This window comes from Metopolophium dirhodum, chromosome 8 (genome assembly GCF_019925205.1).
Source record: "Metopolophium dirhodum isolate CAU chromosome 8, ASM1992520v1, whole genome shotgun sequence".
Lineage (NCBI taxonomy): Eukaryota > Metazoa > Arthropoda > Insecta > Hemiptera > Aphididae > Metopolophium > Metopolophium dirhodum.
The window spans coordinates 7,544,433-7,558,529 of record NC_083567.1 but is presented as its reverse complement, the minus strand read 5'-3'; the positions used below and the strand labels follow the sequence as shown (position 1 = coordinate 7,558,529).

Genomic DNA, 14,097 nt, shown 5'->3' with positions numbered 1-14,097 from the left:
TGAACAACATTTATTTTAAAATGTTTTTTTTTCTTTTATGGAGGGATGACTTAGTAACTGGAATGTCTTCAGAGAGCGATAGTCGTGTAGATCTCTTCATTCCGAAGTACATGACTACTTAACTTGACTAATTTTAATATTATTAACGCTCAATTCTATACCACAAGTAGCTAGAATATAAAAAAAAAATTATAAAAAATTATAGTTATATTTTGTTTTTCAAGATTATTTTAAAAGTATGACTGGGAAATTTCTTCTTTTGATCCCCTCAAATTTAAAAACCAGATCCAATTTGTTACTAGAGACCTCATTCAAAGTTGATGATCGGAGCATTTTTCTACTAGAATAACTGACTTCATACACAAAAAAAGCACACACACACACACCGAAATCGTATTCAAACCATTATATTCAATCATGCCTCGCTCGGAATCTAAAAAATATTAATGTATTTAATATCGTGTTATTTGTTTTAAATTGTAGTGAGTAGTGATATTGGTACCTTGTAATTATCAAGTAACTTACATAAAGGCGTGAATCCGTAATCTTATTACAGTGTGTAAAGAGGAGAACCGTTCAGTTGGCCCCTCAACCCTTAGTACATACATTTCGTATTAGATATCTATAATTGTTTGCACATGACGTGCTTGACAATAAGTCTAGAGCATTAATTGCTATTCCTATCAAAGCATTGTTTACTAAGCGTCTGATTGTGCTATTAGAGTTGTACACTCTATAGTCGCTCTATAAAATTTAACAGCTGATATTTTCTTAACATTATTTTTGACCTTCACACTTCTTTTGAAATATCTTTGGTATGTATATAGAAATGAGTCAAATTGTTGTGTTTACTATGTATAGATAACCATTTAAAAAAATAATATTTATCGATGTTGAATAACGTTATTGGCGTTAAGATTGTGTCTCTATTTGAATGATGACTGTCCTAGAAATGTGATAACTATAATGAGGTAATATTGTAATAAGTAGCACGAATTGCATTGTAAAATGACGCATAAAAAACCTACATAGTAGGGATTTAAGAATACTCCAATTACCGAAACTTTTAGGTATTTGTATAGGAATAAAAATATGATTATGGTAAAAACTTACTTTACTTTTTAAAATGATTTCATTTTGTGAAGTAAATATAAACATTTAACATCCACTTCTAACAAATAAGTTAGTTAGCTACTTGCATTATTAATACAAAGTTGTTTGGTAATTTTTCAATTCGTTTGATGATGTCAACATTTGGCATTATTTACAAGACATTTCGTTGAAGGAAACATTGTTTGTTGGACTCATTATTTTTGTCTGAAATAATGTTCATTTGATCGTTTGTCTACATATAGTGATACTTGACTGGGATTTGTGACTATTGCGTTTGATTAAGTGCTTATCATATATCAGGAAAGAGACTGGAAGAATAACCTTTTAACAAATCTTTCAATAGTTACGTGTCAATGATTTGGAAATAAAGTGATAAAGTATCTATAGTACGTTCAGATGGCTATTACCGTGATCGTTGTATTCGGGTATCTATGTGAAATGAAGGAGAAGTGATAATTCAAGATAATATTTAGAAATACATTGCCTCTGAAACTATATTTTGGTCTAGAGCCAAATTTCACATTGATATCTCATTCTATAGTAAAATATTTTATTTTTAGTGTACCTATAGAGAAATTGAGGTCGAGCGATTTTTTATTGATCACCCCACGTAAGTTTTAGTTTGTAAATGTTCAAATATATGATCTCGATTGGAGATATTATGACGTTGAACAAAAAAAATAACAACTTCGTTTGATAACGTTATCATAACTATACAATAAATTGCAGTAGGTATTATGTAAAAACTAAAAATTAATAATCGTGTGTTAGTTGTGACATTTTGACTCAGAGACCTGAGTTACTAATATTTGTCTATCTGCAGTAGTATCTTAGTATAATATACCTATTAGGGATGTACAAATATAAATAATATGTAGATATTCATGGGGTTTTATTGGTATATTACTATTACAGCTGTGTGCCAAAAACACATTTTGATTTTATCAAACGTTAGTCCTATTACTATTTAATCGATTACGGTTATTATAGTTATAAACATCCATTGTTAGTAGGTATTTTGAATTTATGATATCGAACATCATTATTTTCATACTTTCGTGTAAAATGTATGTACTTATTACCAATACATGATTAACTTGGAAATTGTTTTCATAATAAATTCATAATTCAAAACTGTTGTGTATATAATAATAATATCTTCTTAGTAATTCTTTTAATCATGTATTACGTCGAAGAGTATAACAGTTTTTAAAAATGTTTTTTTTTACATAATTTTATATTGCGACAACATTTTTCGCTTTATGTTTTATCGTTGTTATTTTAAAGTTTTTTATATTTTGAAAGACATCATATATTTTAAGTTTCATATACCTTAACAGAATTTTTGTGATAAATGACATACAATAATTGAATTCCGACGAGAAGGTAGTTAATTAGGTAATTATCATTGTTTAAAGTTTGGACGAGCGATAAGAAGTAGTGTACCAATATTTTGCACATAATCCTATGTCCTTTTTCTCGTCAAAATATTATAAATAGTATATAGGTAACCAATCGTTCTATTAAATGAGTTGATGAAGGAAAATAGCATCTTAAATCTTAAATTAAATGTTTTCATATCAAAGTCTTAGAAAGTATGTTTTAAAATATGAAATTAAAAATGTGTATGCTATTATTTAAAATACTCGAAATTTCAAAATATTAACGATAAAAATGTTGTTCCGTAACGACATACAATTATGTAAAGTAATTTCGTTCGTATATTATATATTAATAAGTAGCTATTAGGTATTTTTCCACCGTGAGGAAAATCGATAAATCATAGACATGATTTTGCGGTACAGTGCAGCAAAAAATGTTGTGAGGAATTTAATTACATTTTTTATTTGTTTTAATTGTTGATGTTCGTTTCTATGACAATAAATAAAGCTTTACGAAAATCGGCCTCAGAACAATCGGTTTATTATTATGGATGTGGTTGCGTGTAGCTCTGCCAGTGATCCAGATTGTTATAACTGTTAATTTATTTATGGACGACTTCCAACAGTATAATAATATGTGAAATCACCGAAATGGTTATTTATTGAACAGAACACAAGTCGTAGATGTAATTTTACATGCCGCGTCACGTTGTTCAGGACCACGGTTAAAGATAGTACCTATACCACGATTAAAGATAGTATATTATATTTAGTCGTGTAAAAGGACTCGACGGCCATAATATATGGCACCTACTATACATCTCGAAACGCTGTACTGCGGACTTCCTTATATAACTATATAAGAATCAAGAGTCGTTCCCGCCTCTCTTTCTTAGGTCGTGGATAGTCGCGTGGTCAACGTCCTTGTAGCTGTCGTTCGTTGGAAACGATGATATTGTATCCGTAATAATGCGAATAGTTGGGTTTACCATTAGAATGTTAACATCGGATGGGTCATCCAGGAATGGCCATATGATAACTTATAAAATATTGTCATTGTATCTGCTGCAATTGTTGAGCCGATTAAGCTAATCGGCTCATATGGGAAAACACAGTTTTATTAAGAGGATGTCAGCGCACTATTTGTTTTCTCTATCTGGCCCACGCGCAACATTATTTTTGAAGTCTAATACAACGTCAAATAGCAATAAAATATAAAATCGATATGTCATTCCCACAAAAATTTTATTTTCTATCTTTTTTATAATGGGTGATTCTACCATTTTTTGGTCATTCAATTTTTTTGAATTTAATTTATGTAGCTACTTAATCCTTGCTTCACAGTGTCCTATAAATAATGAATTTCCAATAAAATCTAGTATTAGAAAGTAATCAATTACATTTGCCGTCCTTAAAACACCACTGCTTATATTCAGGTGGTTGTATATTATTTCAATGTTATTCATTAAATATTGTTATAGTTTCTAGGAATCGTCACGATTTCATTAAATCATATTATATAACCACAGTATATTACCTAAGAGCAGTTGAAAAAAATCGTTTATAAAATATATATTACATACCTATTATAAGTATCATGCCGATAGATATTTTTCCTCTGCAAGGTAAATTGAGGAACTATAGATATGTTTTTGGGTATAGTGCACTGGAAAAATATCTATAGTAACATGATACATTTAGTTTAATTTAATTACATTTTTTTGTTTTATTTTTATTGTTGATTTGCGTTTCTATGGCAATAACCAAAGCGTTACAAAAAGTTGTACCCAGTCCAAAAACATATCTATGTCAAAAAAAATTCTTTCATTTTCGCATCACCTTCGTTTATCTATATATATATAGAGAGAGATAAAAATGATTGTTTGTGTGTGTCTGTGTGTGTGTGTGTGTGTCCTTTATGCATTCTTAAACCGTTCATCCGATTGCGATGACATTTGGTACAGAGATAGATTAGACCTCTGGGAAGATGATAGGCTAATTTAAAAAGGTTAAATTAGAGGTCCGAACCGGAGAGATGCACAAGCCACAAATAACAGGGATTTTGAGATTCACGATGGAAATGTTTGTATGTAAAATATAGTTGCTATTGGTTTTAATAACAATAATAATAACCGTTAATGCCTGTTGGCCTAGTGCAGGCGTTTCAATGTATTTCAGTACAGAGAGTCTGAAGATTAAATCACGGTTTTGGTGGACCAATTTTTGCATTGTTTTTTCTTATTTTTACTTTTTATTTTTCTCCTTTATCTATACACACAATGACACGAATGTTTGTTTTTTTTTTATTCATCAAATTTCAGTACGGTTAGGTTAGGTTAGGATTTTGTATTGGTCCGCCGTATGTTGAATTAAGTAAAAACGATAAACTTGGTATAACTTTGATATTTTAGAGTTAAATTATACACTCAAGAATATACCACACGGGGTCCTCGATCTATTGCAGGTAACTGGCCTACCTGATAATATACTGCTCGGGTAATCACAAGCAAATATTACGAACAACACCGGTCGGGTGGCCACACATTAAAATATAATATAATATACACCCAAAAGGATTGAACAATCACAATTTTTTTCCCGGACAACGCCGGGTAATTCAGCTAGTATAATATATACCTACCTATATCATAAAAATATGGTAGTGAATACCATTTAGTAATATACGAATAAAATATGATATAATTTTTATTTTAATATGATACATTCATAAATTATCATGTGGTTTAGCAAAAGTGACAATGCATATCATAATATAATATAATATTGTATTGATTGATAAGGTATATTGATATTGATGGACATCCTGTAATAATTCTACGTGTTGAACTAGAAATATGGATCGACAAAAGAAAAAAAAATAAACAGTACAATATTACTATATTAGTGTAATATATTTATTAATTCAGTAATCATAGAGAGCATTTGATTCGAGTTTATAATATACACCTATATAAGTGACCTTATGACTCTGTTACAGAAATACTCAATCTTCGCATGATTTATATTCGCAATGATAAAGTATATGATTTGGATAATTAATACCTATGCGGTATGTGTAGTCTTATATTAATTATATTTTCAACTATACCTATTATATCTCAGGTAGACTCGAAGTATATAATATATATACAGTTATTTTATAATCTATACCTGTTATTAGAAACAATATTCTTCTGCACAAAACTCGTCATAGTTAATACCTATTTGAAAATGGACAAGTGGGTTGGAAAAGTTGCTGTAGTGACTGGTGCATCTTTTGGTATTGGAGAAGCAATATGTAGGAAATTAGTTAAAAATGGAATGATTGTTGTTGGATTTGCTAGAAACGAATATAAATTACAGGTATGTAGCAAATTTGTTGTAAATCAAATAAAAATTACATTTTTAATTATTTCATTGGTTTAAAGTAAAAATATATGTATTTGAATGGTAAATTGAAAAAAATATTTTTTTGTTTTATATTTCATTTAAATTTTATAGTCTTAAAAATGTTAAGTAAGAAACTTTCAGTTTAATAAATTGTGACTGGTTTGGTTTTGCAGGAATTGAAAAATGAATTAAAAGACAATTTTCATTACGTAAACGTTGACTTATGTTCGGAAAAAAATATTTTAGATGCTTTTGGGTGGGTAAAAATACATTCAAATCTATAGATGTTTTAATTAATAATGCTGGAGTTTTGAAGCTAACTGATGTATTAGGTAAGTTTTAATAGTGTTAATATTATGTAAATAAATCAGGTATAAAATGTGTATTTTATAGATATTAATACAATTGTATGAATGGTTTTCAAATAATTTTACACTATACGTAGCTTTTATAGGTATAGATACATCCATCTATACCTTTGTTGGCTTTTGGATATTGTATGTTTCAAATTTCAATTTATTTTGTAACGCTTTAAATAAGTATATTTAATATTTATATAATTGCTAACGTTACACTTCCGATGATTTTTTTTAAACAATGTAGATACTTATAATTATATATAAATGATTATTAAGCTTATAATTAATTATTATTAAGCCATCTCGATTCTCGACTGGGGGTGCGGAAACCACTGTTTTGATGAATCTATATAGATAGTTGATACCTACCTATATCTTGTTATATCTAAAATGAACTACGGATCAATTTGTTATAGCAGTGCAAATACTAACATTCTAAAAAAAAACTGAACACAATGCATTATGGCGGTTTGAACCTAACTTTGGAGCATTTTGTAGTGACCTAATTTCAAGCATTCTATGCATTTCTAGAGAATTACCGCCTCTTTACTTTCGTAGAATTAAATTGTCTCTCAACTACATAGCTACAGTTTTATCAAATCCGGAAAACCCAAAATTATACAGCGTGTAACAGACCTGACAAAATAAATAAAATATGCTACTCAAACGTATGACAAAAATTGTGAAAATGTTATGATTAGTAAATAATTTAAGAAATATACTCATGTCAGGAAATTCCAAAAATAATATTTTGAAAAAAGTTATTACGTTCTAAATTAATTTACTCAAAAAAATATTGATATTTAAAAAAATTCTAAAATATAAACTAATTGACTTAGATACATTTTTTTACCATCAAAATTTTTCTTATAATCAGATTTACAAATTTGCTATTTTGAATTTTTCCAATAAAATCGTCCAGATAGCCACTTTGCAGTTGCCTAACCCCACAATTTATATTTGTACGGATTCCGGATTCACTGAGTGAACTTAACAGTCTAAAATATAATTTTCATTCAAGCACTCTAAGCAATTAAAATAGATAACATCATCTCAAGAGTAAGAATTGTAGCAAGATATGAAGAACATACGTTTTTATGGACATACCCGGTCATTGTGGCATTGTAGGAAACGAAGTGGTCTATAGACGATAGCCAAGTGGACTATAGCCACATCAATAAGCAATGCAAACACGGGAATACGTTCTTATTCCACTCTAATTGAACTACCATGTGGGAATTTGAAAGGCGCACATAGGGAATAATAAACTAAGGGAAATTATAAACACGCACAGTCGAATACTGGCTTAAACCCTAATCGTTTGATCGTAAAGATGAAGTAATTATCAACAGACTATACGAATAACTAACTACGACTAACTGGCACTCCAAGATGTGTCACGGCCATCTTATGAGAAGAGATAATCCAGTATTGTGCAAAACCTGTGGAGAACCTTTATCAGTAAAACGCCTTCTTTCTATAACAGTCGAAACCACGCCTAAAATATTAGATCAAATCTATAAACTTCAAACAACCTATACGAAGTACTGAACCCACAAGATGACAATTCTAAAAAGATACTTTCATTTAAAAAAAAATTAACATAATATACAACTTAATTTAAATACTAGGTATATTGTATTTACACTTATGCGACATAGGTATATAGTAAGACTATACAATACTACGGAGTCTCGCGGGCAACAAAAGCAATTCATATTATAAAGAATTTCGTTGAATATTATTAAATACATTTGGTTCTAATTTGATTTGGTTCTCAAAAATATTTCGTTAGACAGAAAATGTTGTTATTAAATGTTAGTTTGTTATATGTAAGTTTCACTGTAATTTTTATTTTTGTAAGCTAATAATAAATTTAGTAGTTGAATTTGTATCATGATTAATAATAATAAAAACAAAATATTATTAATATAAATTTAAACTAAATAAGAGCAGAGTGCAAGATAATATCATTAGGTATGACATATATTATACATATTTAACTACCTCTTCTATACTACCTCTATAAAAAATATTTTTATAAAAATTTTAATCCAAAAGATTATTTTTTTCGTATTTTTTTCCCATTTTAATAATGTCAATATAGTTACGTAAATATTATATTGACATTTATATTGAAATGTCAACATAGGTATTTTATTATAGATTAATATTTTAAATCTATACGGACAATATAATATAGATATAGTATTATTTAGGTAAATTTAGAGCATTAGTTTAGTATTCAATAATGTATGTAAATATTTAAAAAAATATTGTTTTATAAAATAAATAAAAGAATGTGCAACTCAAAATAGGGTTAAGATAAAAAAAAAATAGAAATTAAGATTATATTTGTAAATTGACCTGTGTTATAGCAACTTTGAAATTAACTTTCAACGTCTATACTCTATACATATCTATTATTTTTCTAACTCATTTGGTTATCCATTGTTCAACAGACAATTATTTTTAAACTGTAGTATCAGTATTCGACATTCGGATACGATCGGTCTATACTATGAAACTTTTGCAATACATCAACATTCGACATATTATTTGATTTGTATAATATTTTACTGTTTTAGTTTCATTTTACTCACTATATACCATTTTATAAACACAACCATCCTCGTGATGATTTAATGGTTGTGTAAACATAAAACAGTCCATCACAGATTTGTATAATATTCTGTCAGATATTGTATACTTATTGTTCAGTATTTATAGGTAGGTACTTTATTATAATTATAATCGCAATGCCACCACAGTGCCAGTGTGTGTTAATAATTATTTATTGTAATTTTTCGAGTCATTCCCCTATGATTAATAATTATTATATGCAATATTGTACATAATACTTTTATGCATAGGTTCAGTCAGTTCAATCGCATTAATTGTAATCAACTATATAAACTTCTAAACCTATATCTTTCAGAAGGACGTCTTAGGTAGATGTGTTGGTATAAATTATTATTATTACATTTGAAGAAACACGTTTCATTAATAATTTATCCCAAACACCTGCTTTGCCAATGTTGTGAAATTTAATCATTTTTAATAAATCGATAGAAACTATTTGACCAGCATTAAATATTTATGCGATGGTAAAATTCGGTTTTTTATATTTCCCCCTTTAGATCCGAAATTTATTTCAAATTTATTCAAGCGATACAGTTCATAAGTTGTAATAAAAAAAATAAGTCTCATGCACGGCCGGTTCTTGAAATGTTAGTTTATTTTATAATAATTGTTGAGCTGTTATTATTTCATTATAATTACGATCGTTAAAAATGAGTAAAAATGTAATGAAAAATCCTATGTGTAAAGTGTAACAGGTTAATTAGATCATAAAGTATTATCATTATCTAGATTAAATTTATTGCAGGCGCATAACAAATGTAATATTGTTAAATTTTGTCAAATTTTGTTCTAGGCGACACAAATGATTGGAAACTTATGTTTGATACGAATGTCTTGGGTCTACACATTTGCTGTAGAGAAGCTATTAAAATTATGAAGGAAAACGAAATTAAAGAAGGTCACATAATAAACGTTAACAGGTAGGCGTTAAACGAAATATTATATTTTTAATAGTTGATATGTAAGATGTAACTAAACTCCTGGGACTGCTGGAAGTAGCTGAGACCTTAAATAAAGTTTACCAATAGATAAATACGTTTAGTGTTAAATTTAAATATTCAAAATTATACATGTGATTTGAATGATAAATATAAATACCTACCTAACACAGTGTAACGATTTTTGGTCGAAGCTTTAGATCAAACAATGAAAATAAATAAATACAATTGTATTACGTATTGTGAATTAAAATTAAAAAATCTATGTTAAAATCCGACTACAACCAACAGATTATTTAAATTAATTGTTTTCATACATTTAAATTTCCATATACTTAGCAGTATCGAACCTTTTGTTTAGTTTTTATCATAAAATAGGTAGTAAAAAATATTTAAAATTCAAATTATTTACAAATTATACGAAATCTTAAAATTTTCTTTTTTTTTTGCCATGCACTAATCGTGAAATAGATACAAGTTTCAAACTACAAATTTATAAGTAATTAAAATAATTACACATTAATCTTGGTTTTTAAGCCTCATTGTAACACGTTATAACTGATAATATTTTAATTTTAAAGTACAATATTTTACCTGAAAAAAATATTGTCTAACACATAATATCGTGCGCCGTGTATTATTTAGGTATTACAATTAATATTATAGTCAATGAAAAATATTATAATCTGTATACAATATACCTGCACTTACAATGTATAATAATATATTTGATATCTTGAATATTTTGAAGAAAATATTGTTTTATATACCTTCATAATAATTTTGAAACATTTCTCGTTAAACATTAAATTAGTTTATTTATCTAAATAATAAATATTTACTCAGCAACTGTTTTTTTTTATTTTTAGTATAACCGGTCATTACATAATGTCTCGAATGAAAGATTTTTCAGTTTATGGTTCTACTAAGTTTAGCGTCACTGCGCTTACAGAATACTTAAGAGAGTTTATGAGCATGGAAAATCTACCTATCGGAGTGACGGTACTAAATGTATTCATTTTTTAAATAATATAGAAAAATTGTGATTGTAATATTATGTTTATCAATGAAATAAGACATAAGTTGATTTTTATATTAAAATACCTAACCTTACCTAACCTAGTTATTTTATATGAGTGCCTGGTGGCTGGTAGGTAGGTACTTACTTATTTTATTTTTTTTTTAAATGCACAACCACAGTTTGATTTTTCGATAATATCAGAAATTCTTATTTTTATAGTTAAAAGTCATTACAATATTACTATTAAATTGGTGCCGTTTTTATTCTAAAAGATATCTAATTATGTCAGATCAGTTTTAAAATTGTTTTATTTTAATTTTTTCTACGTTTTTTATACAAATTTGCAGGGCTTGAAACCGGTTACCGGTTTTTACCAAAAACCGGTAATTTCCCGGAATTTTGGGGAACCTATAATCGGTTACCGTTATTATAAACCTATTTTTACCCCCGGTTATCGGTTACCGGTTACTGTGACCATTTTTCAGCTAACATAAAACGTTATAATAACGTAATATGTTTTAACCGGTTAAGAACCGATTACCGGTATTTATAAATACTGACTACCGTTACGTATGAACTATAATAATATTATGTTTAATTTATCTAACCGATTAAATTAATAACGGTTTCAAGCCATGCAAATTTGTATTATTATTGCATAATAATTTTACATGAATATTAAATATACAATAAATTATCACATTCAATGATTATATCCGTTTAGGATTTATTATATTTTGTACTTACATAGTTTTAATGAAATTATTTTGTGTTTTTTTTTTTAACATCAGAGTATCAGCCCGGGATTTGTTGATACTAAAATGATCGCAAAATTCAACTTAGATAAAGTTGAAGATAATGCAACATTGCAAACAATTGATATTGCTGACGCCATGTTATATGCATTAAGTGCACCTAAACGTGTTAACGTAAGTCTGAAATGTATAAATATTTGAGTGTTTCCGAAAAAACCTATGAAATTATTATAAGATATAACCATGTAGGTATTTCCCGAATAATATTTCTCTTTGGTTTAAACATTGGGTCGCACATACTTGGAACAATGTTTCCTTAATGAGGCGTGTACCCGATAATAATAATTATAAGTAATAACATTAGTATTATACTATTATATATATGCCAAATACCTACCCATATATAACTTGATATACATTTATAGACATATTTATTTATATGTTTGATATGTTTCAGGTTGCTGAAATAATTTTAAGACCATCAATTGATAACATGGCACATATCGTTAACAGTTCATAAAAATATAATATCGTCTGTCATGTATGGTTAGACTTGGAGTTTATCCACAGGGGAAAAAATAATTGTATTAGACACTTAACTGATATTCTCCCATGAAATATAATAATATCTTATTGTGATTATTTTTAAATAAATTATTCATACATTTATATGGTAATTTGATTACAATTAATTAAAATATGTTGTAACGGGTACATCATATTAAACAAAATAAACAATTTACATTTATGGAAAAAGTGTTATAGTATCGGAAGCTATTCAATATTCTACAGTATAGTTTTGTTAATAATTGTTTGCACCTATATACTCAATTATACCACAAATAATCGCTATTTAAGTTAAGTTGGAATCGGATCAATAAACCCGCGTGTACTTCAGAGATCAAGCGGATTCAGGCCGCTACAGCTGAAGTATTATTTGTAAAGGTTTAAAACTAAAACTATTTAAAAGGATGGGCTGTAGTAGAGTACTGACGGTGACTCACGCGTAGATCACTCGTTTTGCATTGAAAATATATTTATTGAGCATTTGATATATTATGCATACATATGATACATCTGGGCCTAAATCTACAAATAAAAAGCACCAGAGAATTTTTTTCCTGTTATACGTAAAACAAATAAAGGCATCATCCTTTATAATACAGTAAACAGTTTTTTTATCCCGTCGATATAATGTTATTTCATTTGAAATCGGTTGGTGAGACGAAATTGTAACACCGTAAGATTCTTGTGAAACAAAGAAAAAAAACGTATTATAACGTAGATAGATACCACTTATTTTGGTAAGTTAATAATAACGTTAAACATATTATAAATAGGTAATGTGTTAAAATTTGTGAAATCGTATGTGAAAAAGATGTGATCAATTCTTCGTTAAAAAAAGAATTGTAAAACCCATTATAGGTACCTACATTCTTCATCTACCCCGGTCATAGAACATAAACATATATTTTTGTTATCCGCTTAAAAATGGCATATATATATACCTCTGAATCTTAAACGTGTCAGCATATATTATAAAATGTTATATACACGTGAATTCACAATGTTATCACATTGCACAAATTCAATAATGTTAAATTGTGTACAGTGTATACTGTATTTTTATGTGAAATATATTATGCATACATGCATATTATGACGTATTGTTTTTTTTTTAATTTATATTTATTCCACTTGGACGACTTGGCCATCAGTGTTCATAAATAATTGACACTCTTGCAATTTCATATATATTTTGGTTTGTTGAAATGTTGTACATAATAATATATTATATGAATGAAACATAAAACAAACCCAATATTGTTCGCAAATGCACTCAGTTGAATAATTATATGGTTAAAATATATAAATTTATAAATATGTATGAAGGTACCTACATAGTCTGACTATTGTATACCCGGTAAAATAATTTATTGTTAAATTATTGAAGATGTAGATTTTTGTTTTAAATTATACGTACCAATAATTTTAATGTTTAACTACCGAAGTTCATTTTTTTCAACAATTATACTTTCTGATTAACATTATAAGGCGGTCCCTAAAAATGAACTAAAAAGGTACGTTTAACTGTCATTAACAAAACATCACAGTAATCCCAATGCACTGTGTGCACAATAATATACCATCAAAATTTCCAATAAGTACTGAATACTAATATAGTGATATGTAATTAATTAGAGACGTACGCTGCTGGACTATAGGGTCGAGCACAAATTAAACACTGCGAGTCTGCAGTTTTACTTGATGGTATTTTTAATCCAACCAAGAGTATAACTTTTTAACAAACTTATCCGTCATTGAGAGTAATAATATATAATAAAGGGTAAACGAAAAACGCAGTCCGTAATAACTGTTGTGGACTTATACTTCTCTTAAAGTCTTAAATATAAATATACAATATATCTTAGGCGCCCGACATCCGTAACTATAATGTTTTACCTACATCGACATGGATCCCGCGAAACTATATGT

The 14,097-nt window shown here is 27.9% G+C and overlaps 1 protein-coding gene and 1 pseudogene across 5 annotated transcripts in view; one reads left to right on the top strand and one right to left on the bottom strand.

Annotated features, from left to right (window-relative positions):
- Positions 1-14,097, bottom strand: part of LOC132950428 (uncharacterized) — a 180,790-nt gene that overhangs the window by 57,988 nt on the left and 108,705 nt on the right. The gene's annotated exons all lie outside the window — the stretch shown is intronic.
- On the top strand, positions 2,954-13,092 carry LOC132950431 (farnesol dehydrogenase-like; annotated as a pseudogene).